At 35.0% G+C, this 24,986-nt stretch overlaps 1 long non-coding RNA gene across 2 annotated transcripts in view; it reads right to left on the reverse strand.

Moving 5' to 3' along the window:
* LOC145999990 (uncharacterized) overlaps positions 1-24,986 on the reverse strand; it is a 571,614-nt gene that overhangs the window by 199,506 nt on the left and 347,122 nt on the right. For both annotated transcript variants that reach the window (XR_014443450.1, XR_014443451.1), the window contains exon 3: positions 3,902-3,936. This is a non-coding gene — a long non-coding RNA (uncharacterized LOC145999990). The remainder of the gene's footprint in view (positions 1-3,901; positions 3,937-24,986) is intronic.

Consider the following 24,986-nt stretch of genomic DNA (forward strand, 5'->3'; position numbering starts at 1 on the left):
ACTGTCAGTCATCGTCTTTTGATTCATAAATTATGCAATAGATTTAACATCCGTGGTAACTTTCTTAACTTGCTCACAGATTACCTTAGCGATTGCCAACAACGTGTAGTCCTTCCAGAAACTCTATCTAACTTTCTTCCCGTCCTTTCTGGAGTACCACAGGGCAGTGTTCTAGGACCCCTCTTGTTCATATTATTCGTCGATGACCTTACCGACCATCTCACAGCCACCTCTAGTAATTACCTTCTTTTCGCAGATGACTGTAAGGTTTTCAGAGAAATCTCCACTTCCAACGATGCTCATCTTCTCCAGAATGACATAACAACGTTTGTTTCATGGTGCCTGACATGGAAACTTACATTAAATCCTGAAAAATGTACTACTCTCACCATCTCTCTCAAATTGAATCTGTTAAAGTCATCTTACTCCATCTTTGGCAATAACATCAAAGCAATATCCTCTCACAAAGACCTAGGCATTGTTTTCGACCAAAAACTCACAATTGAAGAACATATTACAGGCACGACAAAATAGGCTATGCGTCTCTTAGGTTTACTATCGTTTCACCGAAATTAGTGACATCTCAGCCTTCACCTTGTACTTCAAATCATTCATCTCCCCAATAATAGAATACTGCTATCCGGTCTGGTCCATGGCATGTCCCACTCAGCTCTCCAGAATTGATTCTGTTCTTAACTTTTTCCTGGCTATAGTTCGTTACAGGGTTCCCTCATTACGCAAGTTTCCAACACCACATCTCCTGTCCTTTCTAGACCTACAGACTCCCTATCAGCGCCGTTTACTGAATGATTTTAGGGATCTTTACAAAATTGTCAATGGCAAAATCCGTTGCAACATGCTCCTCCAGGAATTCCACTTTCGGGTGCCTATGCACTAAACACGCAACACAAATCTATTTTACACAAAAAAGCCTAGACTGAAAATTCAAAAAAGATTGCTCTTCCACAGACTTCCCACTCAATTTAACGACCTCCCATCAAGTGTTGATGTATTTTCCACAGAGTACGCCTTTCGGTCAACCATCAGAACATATGTTGCTAAATAATATTTAATTTTGCTATCTTGACTTATTTAAGTTAATATTTTGTCTTATTTTGCTATTTTTAATTTTGATCTTTTTTGTTCTTTTCATTGTTACTGATTTCTGTGTAAAATGGCTACGTGCTGTATCTGAAATGTTCTCAGTAAATAAATAGTAGCACTTGTAAATATATATTTATAGTATGTGACAAACTACACAGATTTTTGAATAGTATTACGGTTAGAGATCGGTTAGTTCAGCGAACTCTCCAGCCTAACTATTGCCTATTTTTGGGGGAGCAGGAAAAGGTTTTAAAAGGGTTTTTTTATAAGATTTTTTAATAGCACGCGGTTGTTCGAAAATTATCTTCAAGAAACAAAGTTTCTTAGATGTTGGATAAGTATTTGTTTATCAATAGAACGAACTCTAATGTAAAATCTATGAAGTGATAAATATTATGGCTATATGATATTTGACAGATGGAAATAAAATTCTAACTTATCTTGGCTCATGGAATTTTCAATACAAAACCACTAAAGGAATAATGAAGATATGGATATGCCATGTTAAAAATGAAAATATAATTACTTTATGTGTATTAGCCCTTTATAATACTTAGTAACAACTTATTTTCGCCGAAACGTAGTAAAATGAGATGTACAGTACTGAGCGTATGTAAAACAATAAACAAAACAATGCTTGTATTTCATACTCAATATTCCACATTCTTAATATGATAATAATTAATTGGAAAAGTAATAACACCTTTCCTTCAGTATTATAGCCCTGCAAATATTACTGCAGACACATAATTTTATAATTAAAGTATTTATATAACAATTTTTGCTACAGTCCGTATATTTACATTGCACATTATTCATAATATTTAAAACAATCCTAATGTGGTTTCAATATTTCATATCTGAAATGTTTCAGATATCATAACGACAACATTCGCCAGGATTAAACATTGGTCCTGAGCCTTTGCATGGATATTGGAAATAATTACTTCGAAACATCGACAATCTTATATGTCAATGTTTCGAATGTCGACGTCGATTTTTAATAATGGTGTCACGATGACAATAAAACATCATGACGTCATGGTGGTAGTGAAACTTATTGACTGGGATCATAATAAACGAGATTAAAATGCATATTATATTTATTATTACATTTTTACGGACGAGATTACTTCATATGCACTTCGTTTTGGCAGTGGCAAGGCTAAGGGCGAACCGCCCTGTAACCGTCGTGGGTGAGTCCAACTATAGGCTTACACGCTTAATTCTGCGAAAGAAAAGAAATAAAATACCACACACCACAGTAATCAATTAAAATTGGGAATCGAAGCATCTCAGTGAGGAAGTTGGGAAACTTAAATATTTTTTCTGCCATTATGAGACCCTCCTGCAACAATTGTGTGCAACAATACCAATATCCTGAAACTTAGTGACTGTAAGATTAGCTTTAATATGCCAAACATTTCATCAAGACCAGACATCGCATCTCATACTTTTGTAAGAAATAAAATTTCAGTTATTGTCTATTATATTACAGCTATTGTATGGTCGGATTAAGCTGAAAGATTAGAATCCCACTGTCTTATCTTTTCCACAGATTTTTTAATGGAATTGTAATGTAAACACACACACACACACACACACACCATCACACACACTCACACACACACACACACACCATCACACACACTCACACACACACACACACATGCTACCTGCATTAATTAGTATGTAAATCTGAATTATTATAAAAACAAATAGAATACATTTTGTTATTACCTTATGTTCAAAGCGGTAGAGAATTGTCATTTTTAATTGGAAAATAGATCTAACACTAGAATTTACATTAGGTAAATCTGGTATGGATCCTGTTCCTAAATAATGTTACATACACACACAAATCTTTATGTATGAAGTATATGTTTTACTATTATTGTGTTGGGAGAATTAAAGGATAAAGAGCACAGTTGTAGAAAACGTCGTAATATTCGTTTTGAATTAAATCTGTTACGTTACTATGGATATTGTTGTTATTTCAAAGATCTTTGCAATGTTAATTTACGAATTCTAAAAATGCTTAATATTTTGTAATGCCACTTGGCACGGTAATGTAACATCGTTAAAATTGAATTCAAATATACCTGTTCATGCTGGAAGACCATTAAAATTTCATGTAGGCTAATAAGGAATTCAAGTTAATTCTTTCAATGTGAAATTAATTTAAAAATCGCATTATCTGCAAAGAATATAGTTAGATAGAAATAAACGATCATTCATAATGTAATCTTTCCGTATATGATATGAATTTGAGATTCGGTAAATAGAGATAAATTTATTTGTAACTGTGTTCTGGCAGTATTCCTTAATATGCAGTGAATATCCTGCAAATTTCCAAATAAATATCCAATGCCACATACATTTCAAATTTAATGACGCTAAAACATGGAGAAAATATATGGATAATTTTTGACAGGCAGTGGCACTTAAAATGTGGAATAAACTACGTATATACTGTACAATGGAGAGAATTTGTGCCAAATTTAAACGACAAAATAGTATATTGACCTATTAATACTGATACCGTGCATTATTAATTCCTCCAATATCCTAGTTGCTAAACTGTTTATGTTTTTTTCTCTTTTCATATTATTTTATTGGATAATTTCCTATAATTCGTAGTATATTTATAAATTACTAGTACCAGTAATTCATAACATAACACTTTTATGTCATAGGTAAGATAAAATCTGTTTCATATAGTTAGATAATCAGTAATAATAAATTGCAAGGCTCAAGAGTAACCCTGCTTAAAATAATAAAAATTGTTAAAACTTACCGAAATGATTCATTAATTCCTCCGATAATACACACCTGAAATAAATAAAAACATATATATAGTTCAGCGTCTAACAATAATGTAAAATGTCTAAAAGACACTGAAAATATTTAGTTTGGAAAAAAACGCCGAAAGCAAAAGGAAACAGTGTTAACAAAGAGAAATTAATGAATATAATACGCTCTGAAATTAATAACGCTAATTGTAACATTATTTAATTATACTTTTCTAATAAAATAATGTATTTATTGGCTTGGAGATTGCTATTTCTATAGAACCACTTCTATATAAATTTATAAATTCCCTGTCCACCAATAAATTCACTTCACCCATAAAGTATTCATGTTATTAAGGGATGAAAGCTGTAATATTTTTTCAGGTATCGTTCTTTTAATGTGGACTGGTTGCTAAAATTTTGCTTCCAAATAACTTGAGCATTCCGAATGTAAAATGTTTGAAAAAGGTTCGGCAAATAGCCTGATCTGAATACACTGCAAAGTTCTAAAATTCTGTCTTTACAACAATAGGTTATTGTCACATATGCGTAGATAATCTTATTGTGTTTGCAAAAGTCCTTCTTATGATCCTAATCTCAAATACTATTATCCTATGTTCGACTTTCTATGTTCTGCCCATATATTTCTCGAATGGTAAATTCATTTGAAATGCACATACAAACTATACAATATTTCTATTTTATATACCTTAATATTTAGTCAAAAGATTTAGTCAGAACGCAGTTTCCGACAACCGTTAAGAATGTACACATAGCTTAATTTTTTCTGTGCCATATTGTATTGTCTTGTTTTGTTGTTGTTGTTGTTTTCTTGTTGCTACAGTTTCAGTGTAAAATGTTATTTCAGTACTGTATCTGAAACTTTAAGTAAATAAATAAATAAAATGATCGTTTACACTACTCGTCTGACAAAATTGCAATACACGTAAAATATTCAACTTTTTAGATTGGTGTATGCAGTGAAATAGTATTCCTTTACGCTACATTTTTACACATGCAAATTACTATTAAATGTCTCCATGATATGACATCCTTATTTATTATAATGTAATGGTATGTTTTATCTGAATTATACATTACATAACAGTTCCATGTGCACAACCCAAGCCTCAAGTATACGTTATAACTTCTGAAAAGAAATCATAGTAAAGACACGTTCATATCTTTGCAAGCATATCAAATAAGTTACATGAATGCTTTCCCATTCTCAGTACGCTAAAAGTGGCAGTATTTCTTTGAGCGTTTGTTTAGACCACCTAACAAATGAAAAAAAAATATTTCCTTTTTCTGGCCAATATATCGTAAAGATCGAACAATTTAACGCAAAAACCTTCCTTTCATATTTCTTAGAATAAGGCGTATTCTTGACAATTGTACTGATTTTTCCGAAATGTACTGTCAAATTAAACTGTCAAAAAACTTTTAAAGAATGTTTTACTCACATAAACGAATGCTTAACTATAATTTTATTGTTATCAACACGAGGAAAATAATTTTAAAAAAATATTATAGCTTGTACAAAAATAAGTTATCTTGAAACATTATTCCTTATTTATATTAGACTGTTTATTAGATATATTTCTATTTTTGTCACATTTTATTTATGTTTGTGAAAAATAAAATGAGTATTCTATTCTCTCGAACTTCTACGCATGTTTTTAAACTATATTTTCATAATGGTTAAGAGTACATTAACATTTTCAAATTTTTATTTAAATAAGTCCGAACAGTATCTAAGATAGGTAAATCTATTGTATGACCATAACATAGATCAAAAACAGAAATGTTAATAGTTCGTTCATTATTAACACTTGAGCGGAATGTTGAAAGACAATGCTTTGTATTTTAATAAACTAATATTACTAAGTACGAAAAATATTTGTTGTAAGGTAATGTGGAGAATGTATTTTTACCATGTAAGATATTTTTATATATCGTTACTCGTAGTCAACAAGACATATATATATATATATATATATATATATATATAAGAAATGTTTTTCAGGAGCTCTGAGACTCATTTTTCGTAATGCTTTGGTAAAAAGTGTTTGGATGTGGAAGACATTGAAGAAGTGTACTGTGAATTACTAAATTAATCCATTTGCACCCCCTATTTTCATTAAAAGGTGTAAAAATCTCTCTAGATTGTCAGTAATATACTCCAAAGCTTTACTTTTTCTGCAAAGCTTATGTTCGACACTTTCAAAAATTATTCGAACGTCATGGATAAATATTAGTGTGTATCAGAAGACTGTAACGATAACGCTAGGAATTACTATTTACTGTAAATGAAAAAGAGTCAAATCAACCGAAGAGATGTAGATAGTAATTTGAAAAAAATATCACAGAGTTACATGCACAAAAAATTGTATATAGATGATAGTAATGAAATTAAAACTAATTTATCTTGAACACTGTTAGAATCTAAAACCCAAAGAAAGTTATAGGAAATTAGTCATTAGTAAAACGAAATTAAAATATGAAATGTAGTATTAATAACTTGGGATTATATATTGATGTTTAATCGCTATCTACTTCATCAAGCTGTATTCAATAAAAATCGTACATATCTGTATTTCGGTCATTTCTTTCCGATTCAACAATTAAGCAGGGAAATATTGTTAGAATATTAATGTAGTTTTACTTAATTTATATTAAGATATAACAATCATACAACTTCCGGAATTAGTGCTTTTCAATGCATGGAAATGAATGTGCTAAATGTATGTAAAATACGAAGTAATTGAAAGGCTAATAAATTTAATATACTTTTTGCTACATAAGCTTACTCGCATTATCTAATATTAATTCATTCATACAAGGATCCTCTAATACTCTAATTCCTACAGCACAAGATGGTATTGAACAAAATTCATCTGATTGTTAATGGAACAATAATAAAGTATGCCATGTGCTCTGTTTTATTTTTATACTTCACCTTATGGAAAAAGCTTATATACTCTTCCTCATGGGTATTTCTTTTAGACATGAAGCAAATCACACAGTGTCAGAATGTAAGAACAATTTATGAAGCATTGAAAACGTATGAAGTTAAGCGTTTAGGAAAACAGATACATTTCCTTGGAAATAATACTAGCTACCAATATACTGCCAGAGTAATGTGGCTAACTAACAATTGCATGTTCAATTGTTGCACACGCCAAAGATCCTATTAGAAACCTATCAAGGACTGATTTAATATCTAGACAGTGAATTTGCATGATTACTAGAAAAAGTTATTTCTATTAAAGTTTTTAAAATGTAATTTAAATTTTTCATAATGCAACGGTATTTCGGGAAAAAGTTATACTATGTAGAATAAATTCGTTGTAGATCTATACTTATAACGGATGCCTCATACAGTATGCACTGTGCTTACAATCTTCAATATTATATTATATATTACTTCAAGTTAAAATTTATTTTGTTTTCATTTTCAACCACAGTGCTTCCCGGAACACATTCTATGTATTGATATCCGGCTTTCGGGGACTAACTACATATGACACCATAGCATAGACACACTACCCTCAAGATGAAGAGAGAATGAGTCTCTGAAACCTGGGTAAATAAACCAAGTAAAGAGGTTAAAAGTCCAAATAAATCAACATTAATCAATCAACCATGAACAGCCACAAAGAATAAATTTAACTGTCATAAGAAATTAAATCAAATTAACTGTCAATATTTGGTTACGATACTGTAGAATTGCTTTCGTGGTACTACAAGTAACGAATTATTTCATAGAACTAATGATAGATTCAACATGATAAGAATGTTATCACTATTAATATTATTTCTATAGTCGTTAGATACTAACGCTTGTAGAGCGCATGATATAATTATACTGTTACAGAAAACCATGGAGAAAGACGTCAGTGCTCACAGGAAATTTTCTGGAGAGGCTCGGAATAAAGGTTGCATCGTGATAAGAAAAACAAATCAATAGATCGATCTCTCCTTGGAATATTTAGTCATAGGTGAAAAAAATATATAATAATTTGTGTTAACGAAAGAAATAGAGATAAATATGTATAAATATGCTGCAGCATATGTCAGTAGCTCTTGTATCAAAATATTTGTATCATCACAGAGAACTGGGGTTAGAGTAACTGCACTTTATTTCCCGGAAAGAATCACTGATACATATATACACATTGGCGTAACGCATGAGGAGGGGTCTCATGGGGCTACAGCCTCCTCCGAAAATTTGAGAAAATCAACAGTTTCAAATAAAAGCAGTGAAGAACTCGGGAAAACAGAGTGGCAATTTCTGTGAGCCAGATGACCATTTTTGACAATGGAAATTGCTGAATAGGCTATTCAAAATATATTATTGTGTATACCGCGTCCCCCTAGAAGGTAGCGACGTAGAATATGCCTTTACCATTCGCGAAAAAATCCTCCTTACGCCAGTGTACATACATATGTGTCTATAGAGGTCAGGCCATCAATTTGTAGTAGTAACTAATACCACGTTTACTTCATCTGCTTTTAGTTATATTCAGTCTAATATAATTGCTTGAAAGTTTACTTTAATATTCACTTCATGCACAGATATCAGTACAGTGTCGATTATAAAAATTGAATATGAATTTAAAATTGATTCCTTCATTAAATGCACATAAATCAACAACTCTAAGCTTACACATACAATTTAAAATAATAAAAGCTAACATGCTATATAGTTCTGGACAAGCTTAAAGAAGTTTGGACTGTATTTTCTTTACAATGTTCACGAATCGTGAAGAGGTTATATGTGACCACCACATGCTCCTTCGGTGTTGCCAATTTTTGAAGGACACACACGTGGACATGTCGTGACAACATTCCTCTTCATGACTTGTCAAGATTGTCAAGATATGGTTCGAGTATCTTTCAAGTTATTCGGAACTATATTTGAACAAGCGTCATGTTATAATGATCTCGTGTAAGCAAGTGCCATAGTCAGGATTCTACAGATAAGTGGGTAAGTTGGCCAAACTGCTGATTGAAGGTGGGTTAATGCCCACCTTAGTCCCCTTCCCCTAGGTATGGCTCTGGTTTGAGAAGTTTAGGAAGAAATTAAGTTCTCTCAATAAAATGAATACAGTGCTTGTTAAAACGCAGTAGACACTGGCGTACGCAGGATTTTTTTTCGCAAGGGGGGCTAGAATTATAAAGGTTTATAGTACATAGCTTCGTTCTACGAGGGGAGAGCAGACACACAAGAAAATATTTTGTAATTATATTCTTTAACATTCGTTTTGAAATGTTTTCAAAGACAGCAATGGTAATCGGGGAACATTTTAAGGCAGTTTTCATTTAAAACTTCGATATTATCCTGTGTATTTTGCTTCTTTCATTTGAAAAATTTTGCTTTTCTCGAATTTTCGGGTGGGGCTGTAACCCCATCAGTACGCCAATGGTAGTAGAGACTATTTTTTAATTACTTTGAAGCAGTTCACGTGAAAGAAAGGCGATTGAAAAATCTTGAGAGAAAAGTTGAACAAAACAAAAGGAGACAAGAAAACAAGGGAGAAAACTTACAAAGAAGAAAAAGAAACGCATAATGAGAAACAAAAGAGGAGGAAAACAAGAACGAAAATTAATACAAAGACATGAAGAGAAGTATAAAACAACAGAAGGAGGAAAAATGTGAACCAATAGTTATCGGCTATTAAAAATGTGAAGTGATACATTGTTTACATCTCACGGGGCTCATCTCATCTGCACTCGTGACCTAGAGGTCGCTTCTGATTGGTTATGCTACGAAAAATAAGAACGATTCTACCCCTGAGAAATGAAATCAAATATGCCATGGCATCTGAAATGCCCTAAGATTTTTCACTTTACAGTAATAACTTGGTTAAGAAATGCTAAGAATAATGCTAAGGGAAATGCTTTTCTCTAAAGCGGGTTTAACGTCACTCCTGTTTTGAGGAACTGTCCTCGCTTCAATACCCAGAGACCTGAGTGATGTTAGCTCACAGAAGCTTTGGATTTTCTCACCTCGTACGTAACCATAGAGTATATTTTTATCATTCGTCATTGCAAACGCTACCACCTATAACCCATTTTCTTAAGAGAATACAATGAAGTAGTTTTTTAAGGCAAATATTGAGGAATATCGTGGTCCAAACAACAATTTTCTTCTCTACTCTTACCGTACAAACTTTCAGAACATGACATCAAGACGAACGATTTTTCTTGTAATATTGTGGTCGAAAAGGTCTTATTTCGACGCTACGGACCCTCAAAGAACGCTATTTTCTATTCTTTATGTATGACGCAATACAAGTTCAATCTTGACACTGGCATTTGTTTCTCTGTCGGCGAAATATACTAACAAACTATAACGCAAACCGTATCATGCCAGCAGAGACACCTATGGACAGAAGTTGCTCCTAAAATTATGCAAGAATAAGCATCAACGCATATTATATTTTTGCATTAAGAAGGACTTCGTAAATTTTGATCACCGTACTTGCACTCTCAAGAAGTTTCCCTTTGCTCTTGTGGGTTACATGGTCTGTCCTTAGCGTACTGAAAAAGAAATGTTGTTTTCTGACAGAGCATATAGCTGCCAGTGGCAATCCTGAATTTGTGCAGCGTGGCTGTATGAATACAGGATAGAAAATGCCAGTTTTTGATGGCTCGTAGAGTGAAAACGAGACTTAAACGAGCAAACCGTTACCAAGAAAAGGTGTTCTGTGTCCTGTACACGACTGTGAAAGTTTCTTGTGTTACACGGAGACATCTTGTGTGGATTGAGTCCACAGGATATTTTCCAGGGAGGGTAAAGCAGGGTACATTTTCCCAAGGGGGAAAATAATGCAAATTTCCCCCAACAATAGTCTCCTCCCCCTCCAAAAAAAACCAAAAAAAACACTGCTTTAGTTTGAAGTTTCATGTTCCGGTAAAGTCCTCGCTATAATTAAAATAAAATTGTATGAAACAAAGATAACTTTTGGTTGACTTTCAGGGGGGGCGCGTGGCCTCCCTTGCCCCCCTTCCGGACGTCCACGTTTGTATGTATGTATAGTTAATGCACATTCTTCATATTGTTATTACCTATTATTAATGTGTTATGTACTGAAACAGGTACAGTCACCGGCAATAAAGATCTGGATCCTGAAACACTCGCTTCCCTGCAAGGCGTGTTGCCTAACTCTACGGCGGTAGCAGAACTTGACATTGAAAATTTGCTATTAAAATCCACTCATAGCCGCAGTCTTAAGCAACACACATGATGTCTTGCAGGGAAGTATGCCCCATTTTTTTTGCAGGTGACCATACATGTTTAAAAAATACAAGTATGTACACCTTAGAACATAAGTGTGTAAAGAATGCAGCAACACAGCACAATTGGCATTTTAATTGTTATTCTTGTCATAATCAATCACTCCGCTGACATTGTTGTTCTCTCTTTATAGACAGCGAATCTGAAAACAGCTTACCCTGGACAGAAGGAGGAGTTTTTTCGCAACAATAAGGAAACAGCACGAAACAATGCCCTTTGAGAATTCCGGATGCTTCCATACATAGAGTGATGCATTGGAACAGACCGATGGCAATTCCAACGGAAACAAAACACAGAGACGTAAGTGTATTAGGACATTCCACCCTGCAGAAAACGCCATCTGGTAATCAAGTTAGGAACTAAACAAATGGTCGCATATCCTATGAGATTCGTGACGGTCTGCTGCTCCTGCGGTTGTCTCAAAAGTTGGAAACCTACGAGGAGATGAATTGATTTCCAATGGTGGAGCTGGAAGCCCCCTTCCCCCTTCATGTGGAATCCTCCTTTTTTCCCCCACACTCTCCTCTTAGAACTAAAATAAGCACTTTTTAAGTACATGGCCGCACTGCAGAAAAAACATTCATGGGAAGGGGGGTGTTAATTCAAACCCCCTACTCTTCTTTCCTACTGGTAGATTAATGTGGTGCATTCGCTGTCGGGGGATATTTTGCTTCTGAACAAAAACTGGAGTGCTTGGGAACGAAAAATATGTTTTGGTTTTTGACGTTATTTATATAATAAATGTAGAAATCAGGCATAACAATGTGCCAAAAATGTAGCATAAATATATACATTTTCGATATCAAAATTATATAATTTATTGTATCAAATACACAAAATGAAACAAATATTATTAAAATTAATAATATCGTAGACTAGATGGAGAGGTATATCGGTTTAGGACAAATTAGAGCATTCAAAATAAACAAAGCTGATAACGAAAATACAATATAAAGTATTGAAATTGACATTTTAACCATTATGAAAGTCTTCAAGAAAAATGTGCATTAACATGTTACGTACAAAACTTCTATAATTCTTCTAATTTAAGTATATTTTTAAGTCAATCACATTTCGCAAATAAGGATCACACGATCACGTAAATCCTTATTGAAATCATTGAGACAGTAATATTTTCTTATCAGAAACACTGTACATCTTATTGAAATCATTGAGACAGTAATATTTTCTCATCAGAAACACTGTACATCTTATTGAAATCATTGAGGCAGTAATATTTCCTTATCAGAAACATTGTACATCTTATTGAAATCATTGAGACAGTAATATTTTCTTATCAGAAACACTGTAAATCTTATTGAAATCATTGAGGCAGTAATATTTTCTTATCAGAAACACTGTACATCTTATTGAAATCATTGAGACAGTAATATTTTCTTATTAGAAACACTGTACATCTTATTGAAATCATTGAGACAGTAATATTTTCTTATTAGAAACACTGTACATCTTATTGAAATCATTGAGGCAGTAATATTTTCTCATCAGAAACACTGTACATCTTATTGAAATCATTGAGACAGTAATATTTTCTTATCAGAAACACTGTAAATCGTATTGAAATCATTGAGACAGTAATATTTTCTTATCAGAAACACTGTACATCTTATTGAAATCATTGAGGCATTAATATTTTCTTATCAGAAACACTGTAAATCTTATTGAAATCATTTAGGCATTAATATTTCTTATCAGAAACACTGTACATCTTATTGAAATCATTGAGACAGTAATATTTTCTTATCAGAAACACTGTACATCTTATTGAAATCATTAAGACAGTAATATTTTCTTATCAGGAACAATGTACATCTTATTAAAATCATTGAGGAAGTAATATTTTCTTATCAGAAACACTGTACATCTTATTGAAATCATTGAGACAGTAATATTTTCTTATCAGAAACACTGTACATCTTATTGAAATCATTGAGACAGTAATGTTTTCTTATCAGAAACACTGTACATCTTATTGAAATCATTGAGACAGTAATGTTTTCTTATGAGAAACAGTGTACCTGAGAATTGGAGAGAATTTTGCTAACACATTGCATTTTTAGATGAAAAGTTTGATCAGTCATTCTACAAGTGCATCACCCTGGTTTTTGAATTGGTTACCACATAACAATATTTCCCGTAATACAGTATGTTCATAAGAGTAAAAAACGATTAAAATTTTAAATTAGAAATCTGGTACACGTCACAAAATACTGTTTTTATTGGAACGAATATAGTTAAAATCAACAAACCTCCGTAGCGGTTTGACGCCAGGGGTCCAGTGTTCAAATCCCGGCCTGGGCATGAGTGTTCTTTGTGAGTGTACCTTCATCAATTTCATCATATCATCATTCATCCTCACCGTCGCGATTAGCCAAAAGCGGCAGAAAAGCGAGGTAAATTAAACCGAGACCAATCTATACTTTTAGGAACATAACTTTGTGGAGGAGAATTGAACTTGGAGCTTAACTTTGGGGGAGAGGGGAGCAGAATCAAAACGTTTTCAAGCCCATAAAAATATCATCCAGCACAATTTTGATAAATAACTGTTACATTCGCATAATAAAAAAAAAATATATTCGTTATTTTTCTCTTCAGGTTCCACGAGGTTAGATAAAATACCATTAACTTTTAAATTTACATAACCGAATTTATTATTTTTTGGGGGGGGAAAGCGCCCCCTTGCCCCAGCTAAGCTATAGCTTTGGAAGAGCTATGACCAGAAATTTAACGAACATGAAACAATGTACTTACTGAAATGCTGATAAAAGTGACCCACCAATAAAAAACATTCTTAGTACTACCCCGTGGTGCAAATAGCCATTGAGACCAAGACCTTCCAAGCCTCTTTTCGACGGTTGAAGCGAATTCTATGCATCGAGTCCCATCGTCGCTCTTTTCTGGCCTCTGAGACCGAAAAAACCGTAGAGAATGCATAGGCGTATTTGTTTTTGTAATATTGCACTGTTCTGTACTGCATTTTGCCTTCTTGTTGCCAACACTATGAACAAAATTTCTAATAACATTATTGAAACATTGTTTTAATAATTTTCAAGTCGTAGCTACACGTTTCTTTCGTGAAAAGTTGCGAAGGCTTCGTGGATCAATTTTTAAGTTAGTTATTACTGCAAGATAAATGCAGAAGCGAGTGTATTTTATGCCCAGATGCATTATTTATGCTTTTATGTGTAGAGAATAGGCCTATATTAACTGCCAGCGAGTTGACATGGTTTGGTAGTATTCTGAGGATTCCGAATACATTACATCGTGAGAGTTCGTGTTTCGTTTTAATGTCTTATTTCATCGTGATTGTTCCATTTGGAAGATTTTTTTAATGTCTGTTTTCAAACCCGCCACTCTCGGGTTAAAAAAATCGGGCCGAGTACCGCCAGAAACGTAAGCCCTAGATGGGAGGCGTGATGTACTAAAAGAATGGGGGGAAAGGGGGAGTGAAGCCAAGTTTGGTAATGTCATCGTTTCCAGCCTGCCATTCGCGCTGGAGGTTGGAAAAAAAAAAAGAAGAGGGAGACTTAATTCTTGCTTCGGGTAATGGCCGGTAGATGGCAGATGACGTCAAGCACATGGGGTTCTTCAGCGCTCCAATTTTTCATCATGGCGCCGGGTAGAGGGAAAAGGCGAGCGGATACAAACGTCCATGTTTGGAGGCATGGAAAGGGGTGGAGAGGATGGTTTTAAAAAATGAAAAATGCAGGTCCGGTTTTTCCAGATTGCGCGTTTCCCATGGACTGGTTCCCAGATTCATTTCGGTGCTGGTGTAAACTAAGTAGCAGGTGACTGTGCTTGGCAAGAAATCGGAAGTACCTATAATCGTCTATTATACATGCAGTCAGTAAAAACATTCCTAAATGGCATTGCAAAGTCTTGAATTATTACCAATTACGTATCGCAATTCGATGTTTGCCATAGCCATGCGGCAGTCGATTCGTTACGAATAATCGATCCTTACTAATCGATTCATTAAAATAACTCGATTGACTGAATCGAAACTTTTGTTAAGGAAGAGGATCACAATTGGACTTCTCGACGACTTCGGTGGCTAATTCAATCATATTGTTGCGATTCAATACAAATAAACTAAATGTGACAAACTAAATTTATCAAAGCGAGCCTATTTGATTTGATTGATTTACATTATTTTACTTCGCTTTTTGTGCCACTTTTGGCTAATGTCCGAAGATGGGGATGAGTTATGGTATGATGAAATTGATGATCACTCATAAACATCCATGCCCGGGCCAGGATTCGAACCCGGGACTCCTGGCCTTGTAGCGCGATGATGTGATAACCACTTCGCTACGGAGGCCGGCGGATACTGTGATGAACAGCCTGTATTTAAAAGTTCTATAGGTTTTTAAATGTACGTCCGCAAGATTTTTCCAGGGAGGGGCAAGGAACGTATTTTTTCGAGGTTGGGGGGACAAACATGGCACATTTTCCCCAATAATAGTGTTCTTACCTCAAAAAACATAGCTTAAATTTGAATATATCATATTCATGCAATTATTAACACATATTATTGTGGCTGAAATGAAATTATATGTGTGAAATATATAATTTTTGATTGACTTTCATTTTCTTTGAGGGCCACGGACCCCCTTGCCCTCCCTTCCGGACGCCCATGACTTTATATAGTCGATGTTCACTTTTTGAACAAATTAGTCTTTATTATAACTTTTTTAAAAGTTTCTTGCAATACCTAGTAAATAAAAGTAAAACTTAAGTTATTTTAAATATTGTATTAAATATTTTATATTTATTTCCAAAAAATATCAATGAATCTTCTGCAAAGAAAAAAAACTTACTTAAAAATAAAATAAATAATAACATCACCCTGTATTTTGGGGAAAATATTCGGATAATTTCGTATCAATAGGTGATTCAGGAAGTATTTTGAATGCTGAGGCCAATTTTGCCCATAGTAGCAATAATGAGCAGTTGAAAGTAATACTAACAGTTGAATCTCTTAAGCTTCTCACTTTACAATAATACATAACATGATTTCTAATCATATTTCAAGTGCAGTCGTTTACCATTTTATACAATTTAATTCAAATTTAATTATGGAGCATTTAATAAGTAGGTAATAATTATTGGTTTATTTCAGCAAAATAGTGTAAAAATATGTGTAAATTTGTAATTAAAATTTCTTTATAACTTCCAAGTTCTTGGAGAACGCCATCTAGGAACTTATGAAAAAAATAGCAACATACCTACTTTCGATTCTTGACTTCATTTATTTTACTTCGCTATTCTGTCACTCTTAGCTAATCGCGAAGATGAGTATGAGAGATGATGATGAAGTCGAGGAAGGGACACTCACAAAGAACACCCGTGCCCATGCCGGGATTCGAACCCGGGACACCTCACGTCGTAACGCGCAGTGTTAACCACTCCGCCACGGAGGCCGGCTTGAGCAACATACTATCCATATTTGTCTTAAGAGAACAGTTTCACATAAAGACTTCCAGAAATAAAATACGTAGATGAAACGTACTTTTAGTCAGAGAATCCATTACTTCACATATTCGGAATATTCCTATTTATTTATTCTTCAATATGATTTTTGCTATTAATCTACATAATCAGAAATTAAAACTTAGAAATTTGAACCTTAAATGTGCATAACGAAGTAGGAATTTGTACATACTTTAGTCTATTTTGTGTTGCCATTCTGCCACATTTAAAATATCTCTTGGTGTGTAGGCACAGGAAAGTTTTTGAATTGAGGAGGCTCAAATTTGACCAAAATATGGAGAATTAGCATGATTGAACCTCAAGTACCCCTTCTTATTTAGATATTTACGAAACGTGCTATAATATTTATGAACCTTGCTGTAATGGTACAGTATGGTGGGAACAAACTGAAGCTATAGGTCATATTCTCGTGTTCATTTGACTTTTCCATTTCTTTAGCTTCAGCTCAGAACATATTCCCCAGATTCAGGCAAATCGGGAATAAAGATTTCTTGAAACCCTTCACTCAAAATGTCACTATATTGAAATTATGACAATTGTTTTAATGTGAATATCTCTCAATGGAAATTCCATGATTTTGGAGGTAATATTGGCAAAAAAATATGTTTTATGTTAGCACTTCAGATAACTTCAACTATTTGCACTTGCCAAACGAGGGAAAGTGCACAGTGGCTTCAAGGAGTACTGTCCTCCCTCTCAAAAAATGGAGGGGGTACAATCTATTCTTGTATACCTCCCGCTAATATTTTACCGTGTAACGGGTAGGAAGAAAGCGTTATGAACAATTACTATATTTGATTCTACAAGGTTAATAGAAAACAAACACAACGTACTAAAAATAATGTTGGAGGAAGGATTTTTATATCTTTTTTGCACATAATTGATAGTTTTACAAATCCATACGAACGAATGAAGTGCCTTTACTACAACACTGAGAGTACGAAATTGAGTATAATGGATAGAAATTAAAATAAAGTTTACGATAATAATTTGATGTATTGTGCGATTTTTACAGCTAACGAAATTTGACTGTACGATAAAGCAATTTACAAGCTTTAAAATAATTAGGCTGTCGGATAAATGTCAATCTAAGATCGCTTACAGATATAATAGTTAAAATGAAAACTGCCTCAAACAGCCCTTCAACAATTGCCTTCCAGTATCGATGACGGTATAAGTGTTTCAAGTACTATGATCAAAGAACTTTATTCCAATTGAATGTAAGGTGTGGAGTTAAGAGCTGATAAAAAGAAAAAAATATTAGTTTGACATGTGGATCTATGGAAAACTACTAAATTCCCAGGTACATTTAGAACAAGAATGATGACGCGATGAAGTGAAAAATATGAGTAAGGATTTAGTGAATCAAGTGTGAAAAGCATAACTACATATTTCGGATCTCTCAAGAAACAATGATATTACTCACGCTAGGAATCATGTATGTCGAGGACTAACATAATCAAGAATCCCTCCATCACATGAGGGGCTCACAGGACAAGTGGTGTTAACTCCACTTTTCATGAAAACTGAATTATATGCATCACTTACAAGGTGAAGTATCAACATTTCAGTGAGTAAATAGCTCCCAGGTTTCCAATTCTTGCTCATAGTCACCACTATGTTCAACATAGGAATAAGCTACAAGTTAAATGTGCCTTTTTCGCAAAACTCTTGAATGAAGTTACGGCACTGTGCTCTGAACCCTTCCTTCAATACATGTACAATATTATTTGCAACTTTTAGGCCAAGATATGGTTGGGTATATGCTTTGTATTTTTATATTCTATTTGATTCTTTCATCTTGTGTCTTTTTCCAAACATTTTTCACTTGTGGGAGGCCCTCTGGTAGGAGACTGGAGGCTGTAGTCCGCACCAAAATCCCCTCCTTAAATCGGATCTGATATTACTCCAAATAACCATTCAAGAAAGATGTCAGGGGGGGGGGCATATATCACAGTGATCTTTTCTGATTAGCTGAAGATGCTGAACAGCAAAAGCTGAGTAGGTACAGAGAAATAATTCTATATGTAGAAAATCAGATATAACTACATGGAACTGAAATGGTTCGTAAAAAGCAGCAGAATAACTATGTATTAATCAGTCTGTACTAAAAAATGAGGTAATAGTGGTAAAATAAAAGAGATAGCTGAGGTGAGTGCACCCAGGAAGTTTTTTAACGGGGGTTAAATTGCTGAAAAAGCATTTTGAATGCAACTATGGGCAGGGAAATAGAGTTCAAATATTATATTAAAATATTTTCTATTTAGAAAATTAGTCCAAAGTAGGGGTATAATCAAGTCCCCTCGGTCGGTATACGCCTTAGGTATTTGATTACATGTAATTATCTTCTTACGTGACATACTAAGCAAGAAAATGTAACGCTAGCTCAAAACATCATTTAAGCATTTCAGTATTTCAGTAACTACATCATTCTCAATATATTATGGACAAGACATTTCACACTCGCATGTATATCTGAAATGGTACAAATTATTATCTCTGCATGATGTAGTAAAAATAGCAAATTTCAACATACCATAATTTTTTGATGACTCTAGTTGACGGATCTAACATAATGCGACATCTAATTTAAAATATTGTTAACATCAAGGCAGCCCCATCTGTTGGGTCCCGATATCAAATGTGTATTTGCGAACACATTTTAAGGCTGTAACAAGAAGAATTTATGAAAGTTATATTCACCCCTTTAGACATGGTTTCCGAAGGAAATTGAAAAATAGAATTAAATCGTTTGATATTTTTGTCTAATAACCATTTCCACAGCACAGCAACTGATTAACTTTTGTTAATATGTACTAACTGTGTATCAGTGTTCGTGTAACTTAATGAATTTGTAATTGACATTAACATACTAGATACCCAACTGCATGAGAACAGATTTAAATATCATAATACTGTTCATAACAATAAGAATAATAACAGAAAGAAGATCAGCAAAAATATGTCATATCATACAACCCCCCCCCCAAAAGAAAATCGCAATTTCAGTTGTAATCAGAACAATTCTTAGCAGTAGGTACGTCTCATGAAAAAAAATTGTATTGTGGGTGCACCTATGTTAACATTATATTTTAATGGCACGTGTGGCGAATAATCAGCTTCCTTGATAGACTAGTGTCTAAGACTATTGTCTTGAAAATCTTCGGAATGATACCCAGTGGTTAGCGTTCCACTTTAAACTGTAGTTTCAGTCCCAATTAGGCTTAGTCAAGTTTCAGTTCAAATAAGATGCAGACAAGGAATGGTCCATGCGATTTGTCGCTGATATTTGAACAAGACCAGTTTAACTGTGTTGCAGAGCATAAGAAAAGACTTGTAGCCCAATTTGACAGGTAGTGAATGAAGAAAGGAGAAAAGTTCATGTAAGAAGAACACGGATATTGGCGGGAGATACGGAGCTCTTTCTGTTAGTTGATACATTAGACGCGAGGGTGAGCTGTTTTGTACATTATACACAATGTAAGGGTATGGTCGTTAAGCTGTTAGTGGCAGAGGCGCAACCACGAAATTTTGTTTGGGGGGCAAGTACCAGGATTAACGTCCAGTAATAACAACAACAATAATAATAGTGTTATTGTTGTTGTAATTATTATTATTGTTATTATTAGTAGTAGTAGTAATATCAAAGACATTATTATGTTCGTAAATTACGCAAAAAGGAGGTTGAAGTCGGTGCTAAAGCATTTGTGTTGGAACAACCAGTGTCAAATATTTTTTTCAAAGCGTTCAATTTCACATTAACTAATAATGGAAACCAAGCACACAAACTGTATTTTTTGAAAGGCAGAAAACATATGATAAATGCATTCCGAATATAATTATGGCATGTACCTGTAACTTTCATGTACAACATATGTTTTACACATATGCAGCATGGAGCGACGTAAAATAAGAAAATACATGTATGCAACATGTTAACACTAAATTGTGTACGCACTCAAAGTTTCTCTATTTTACAACTTTTACATTTACATCGTTCGGTACCAAGGACCGACTCCTGCCGTCTCCTAGTTACAGCTCTGAACTTGATGAAATTCAGAAAAGCAGGTAATGCGAGCGAAGCTATCAATAAAATTTTCCAAATGTATTTTCATTTGCATAAAATTTGAAATTGAAGAGGGCAATTGCTCCTCTGTGTCCCCCTGCAGTTGCTCTTGGTCGAAAACAATTGCCCCTCCCTTGCCCCCCCTAGAACTGATTTCCATCCAAGGTTGGGGGGCCTCCTTGTGGTTGCGCCACTGGTTAGCGGATTTCTTCGGTGTTACTAAGATTTAACTCACTTATGATACACGGAGAAGGTAATACAACGTTGAGTCAATTGATAGTGATTTCGGCGCTACAAGTAGGAAAGGAGTCTCTGCCAGAACGAAGTCCATCATAGTCAGAAAGCAAGTAGTTCTTCGCAGCATCACCACCAAAAACAGGAGAGAACAAAATTCCCTCACCTATGACCTGATCAGTATACAGCTAGATTATTTTCTTATTACTTTACATGGAGTATTTATTTCGAGGCATTCTGTAAGAACATCGAGGAGATTTGTTCAACATTCGATCATGCATTTTGTTAAACAGAAATGATTTAACCTTGTAAAGAAGAATCACTCAACTGTGGTAAAGGAAGTATTACTCTAAATCTCATCACTAAAGAGAAGAACTTGCAGACGGAGGCTGAAATGACTTATAAACATAGAGAGACAAAGAAGATGGGCACAGAAAGATGTAATAAACATTTCATCACATGCTAAAAAATAAGTAAATATAAATTAATAGCTACAGCGACCTCTGTCGGTAACTATTCATACGATTAGATGACCTTTGCCTGTACCTATAATGTACATTATCATGAATGTACATCGCCATACAATGATGATGTTATCTATACCCTGTACCAGATCAAGAAAGTGTGGGGCGTTACCCCCGCACCCCCTATACGCCTTCATGGCGTGGTGCTATGCACAGGGGAACACTTTACTTTTTTTTTACTTTTTTACCCTGTACCAGCTAACTGTAGACCAGGTGAACGAGAAATAGTCTCTGTAGTGACGCGAGACGGCTCCCCCCAATGAACAGTGAGATAACCGGGAATGCGTAATGGACGACTGGAGTTACCCGCTTCCCCTGCTTCACTCTGTCAGCGTTGCAAACTTTTGAAAGCGACAATACCGTACGCACATGGTAAACGCTCCACAGTTAGCTGGGACAGGGTATATAGGCTGTCGCAGAGAAGGTGAGACAGATTTTTTCCTGGCTTGGCAACACTGCCTATGGTTTCGGCACTAGTCGTGTCGTGTAGGATGACTCATTCTGTTTCCGTAGCAAGTTTTCACATGTTGCGAAACCACGTTAGTGAGCAGCTGTGTTGATTTACGTGGAACGTGTTTCGTTTACCTCTCCAGGTTTTTGTGTATAACATTGCTTTTCGCGATGAGTATTAAAGATGAACAGTGACATGCCATAAAAAACTGAGTAGAGCCACAGTATTACCAAGGAGTCATTGAGACTCTGTGCCAGCACGTACCAAAAAAGAGGCCGCATTTGAAGAACTCCTTCATATTGCACCACGATAACGCACGCCCGCATACCGCGCGGGCTTCTCAGGATTACGCGACGAAGAGAAAAATAGAATTTTTCCTGCATACAGCATACAGCCCGGACCTTGCACCCTGCGAATTTTGGCTATTTCCACTTTTAAAGGCCGCTTTACGTGGGCGTCATTTCATGACGAACAAAGAAGTGAGCACCGCAGCGCAAGTTTTCTTCAGTTCGCTACCTGACGACGAATTTTCAAAAACATTCACAATGTGGCAGGAGCGTATGGACGCTTGCTTAGCTGTCAATGGTGCCTATTTTGAAAAAGATGTACGTCTACTCGATATGGCTGATTCTGAATAAAAATTTTGTGGTTTGTAATTTCTTTGTTCCATTTTAATGATTCTTGGATGGGTCCATGTACATGCTTGTCTTTTAACTGCTACGCAGTCACGACTTTTTGACCTATTGCACTCTTTTTGGCCTCAATCGGCAGCTAATAAACCAAATTTTCACCCTAGTACATCTACTAGCCAATGGAGGTCGCTGTTTTTCTATACAGGAATTAATCTCACCTTCTCTGTACAAGTTACGATATTTTGATTAAAAATGTATAAGAAGGTAGGCCTTACAATGTTGAGGAAAATAATTGTGATTTCGGCGATTATCCACCGTTACATGTAGAAAAGGAGTTACTTCCAGTATATTAACACAACACAATATTGAATTATTCCTCAAGATATCAGGCAAATGTATTTTTCTTAAATCCGAACTTATTTCTTGCAAAATTTTGTGCTACGTACATTAATTTGTTATTTTTAAATTATCTTGGTGCAACTGAGAGTATGATCATCATGAATACAAATACAGAGAACTGACGCCTCGGTGCACGAGATTGACATATCTCGTCATTGAAAGTTTCGAATTTGAGTCCCTGGGAATGGGTGATTATTTGTGAGTGTCCTGTAATCAGTTTCATCGTTCATCCTCATCGTAGCCAAACGTGCTATACCCTGTCCCCACTATCTCTGAAGCAAGGTAGCACATAGCGTCAGAGAAATGGGAGAAATCGAGTGGCTAGAACGAAGCAGTACACGCTGCAGGGAAGTCTGGTAACAACCGTAGCTTTCCCCCCCCCTCCACGCAATCCCGTTCTTCTCACGTGTTTATTGGTGGAGCCGTCTTGCGTCACTACTTGCGCAGAGACTTGATTTCGTTTGCCTGCTCCACAGTTAGCTGGGACAAAGTATAACATACTCTGTAGCGACCGGTCGCAGATTGTTTTAACTGCAGAAAGAAATTTTTTCGAGTTAAAATCGAATCAGAATGTTAGGTTAACTGTAACAACTACAGAACTTGGTTGTTTCAATTAACAACTACGGTAATATGGACTCAATAGTGCTGAAAAAAGTTACATTTTGATTTAGGGACGATTGGGTGCCAAAACTGGGGGCGGGGGGGGGGGCAAGGACAGTTTACTTTCTCTTGGTATAAAAGTCTATTGTGCAGAAAGTTGCAAAAAGTGGGGGCTAACTGCCGTCCCCCCACTTTCAATATATCCGGAAAATAAAATAAAATACGGCTCTTATTCTTCAGATTATAATGCATTTGGCAATTCCTATCAAATTTTCTGTGTAAATTCAGATAAACATTTATAAGTAGTCTCTGGAATAGCATATTGTTCACAACTTCTTATAGTACAATGTAACCTGCTCTTAAGAGGAAGGTGCAACTACGGCCTATCCATCGTTGAGGAAGCTAGCTCATTGTTAAGAAATGAATGAACATCCAGGTGGCAGTGGTGGTGCTCCATCCTGTTGGAATATGAAAGGGAGCCTACCAATTTGGCTTCACACCATTGGCCACCGAGGTCGCCAGATCTCACTGTCTGTGATTTTTTCTTGTGGGGGATTCATGAAAGACCCCGTATATGTCTCCCCCCTCCCTTTAAGAACTGTGGATGAGCTGTGAAACTGCATAACAACAGCAGTGACTGCAATAACACCAGACATGCCCCCTCAAGTATGAGATGAATTTCACCATTGTGTGGTTGTATGCTGTGCATCCAGAGGTAGACATATAGAGCAATTGTAAACATTATGTAAATAAAACTTTATATTCCAACATGTATTTTACAATTTACAGCAAGGTTCTATGTTCATTGGTTTCCTAAATATAGCCTTTTGAAATCGGATGATTCTTTTTGATACACCCTGTACTTGCATTTTTTTTAAAGAATATGATATGTACACAATTTCATTGTTGAACAGAAAAGCATCGTCATTCCATCATAGAAAGATATAAAATATTTTCTGTACGAATGAAATATATACTTTGTGTTAATATTTTGCGACACTTTTGTGTCACCATGAACTATTTTTAATACTTATATATTTCTTGATAATATTGTTGATCGTTAATACGAATTAGGCATGAGCTGTAGTAAAGATTGACTTTTTTATCAGTCATTGATCCATAATGGACAAAAGTTCTGTTTCGTGCAATTTTGTCAGAGATTTAAATGTAACACGAGCCAGTTATTGAGAGGGATGGAAGAGGAGATAGGTGGAGATTTTGTAGGAATTTAACCCTTACGGTAATCTATCATTCTGGTCCTATCAACATACAGCTTTACGACATAAAGTGTTTATTAATTGTACTATTGCTTGTATGCCAGAACAGTTTGGCATCTCTCTGTGACTACGGGTGTATTGTGAATTAAT

The sequence above is a fragment of the Lepisma saccharinum genome, chromosome 16, assembly GCF_977018435.1.
Source record: "Lepisma saccharinum chromosome 16, izLepSacc3.1, whole genome shotgun sequence".
Classification (NCBI taxonomy): Eukaryota; Metazoa; Arthropoda; class Insecta; order Zygentoma; family Lepismatidae; genus Lepisma; species Lepisma saccharinum.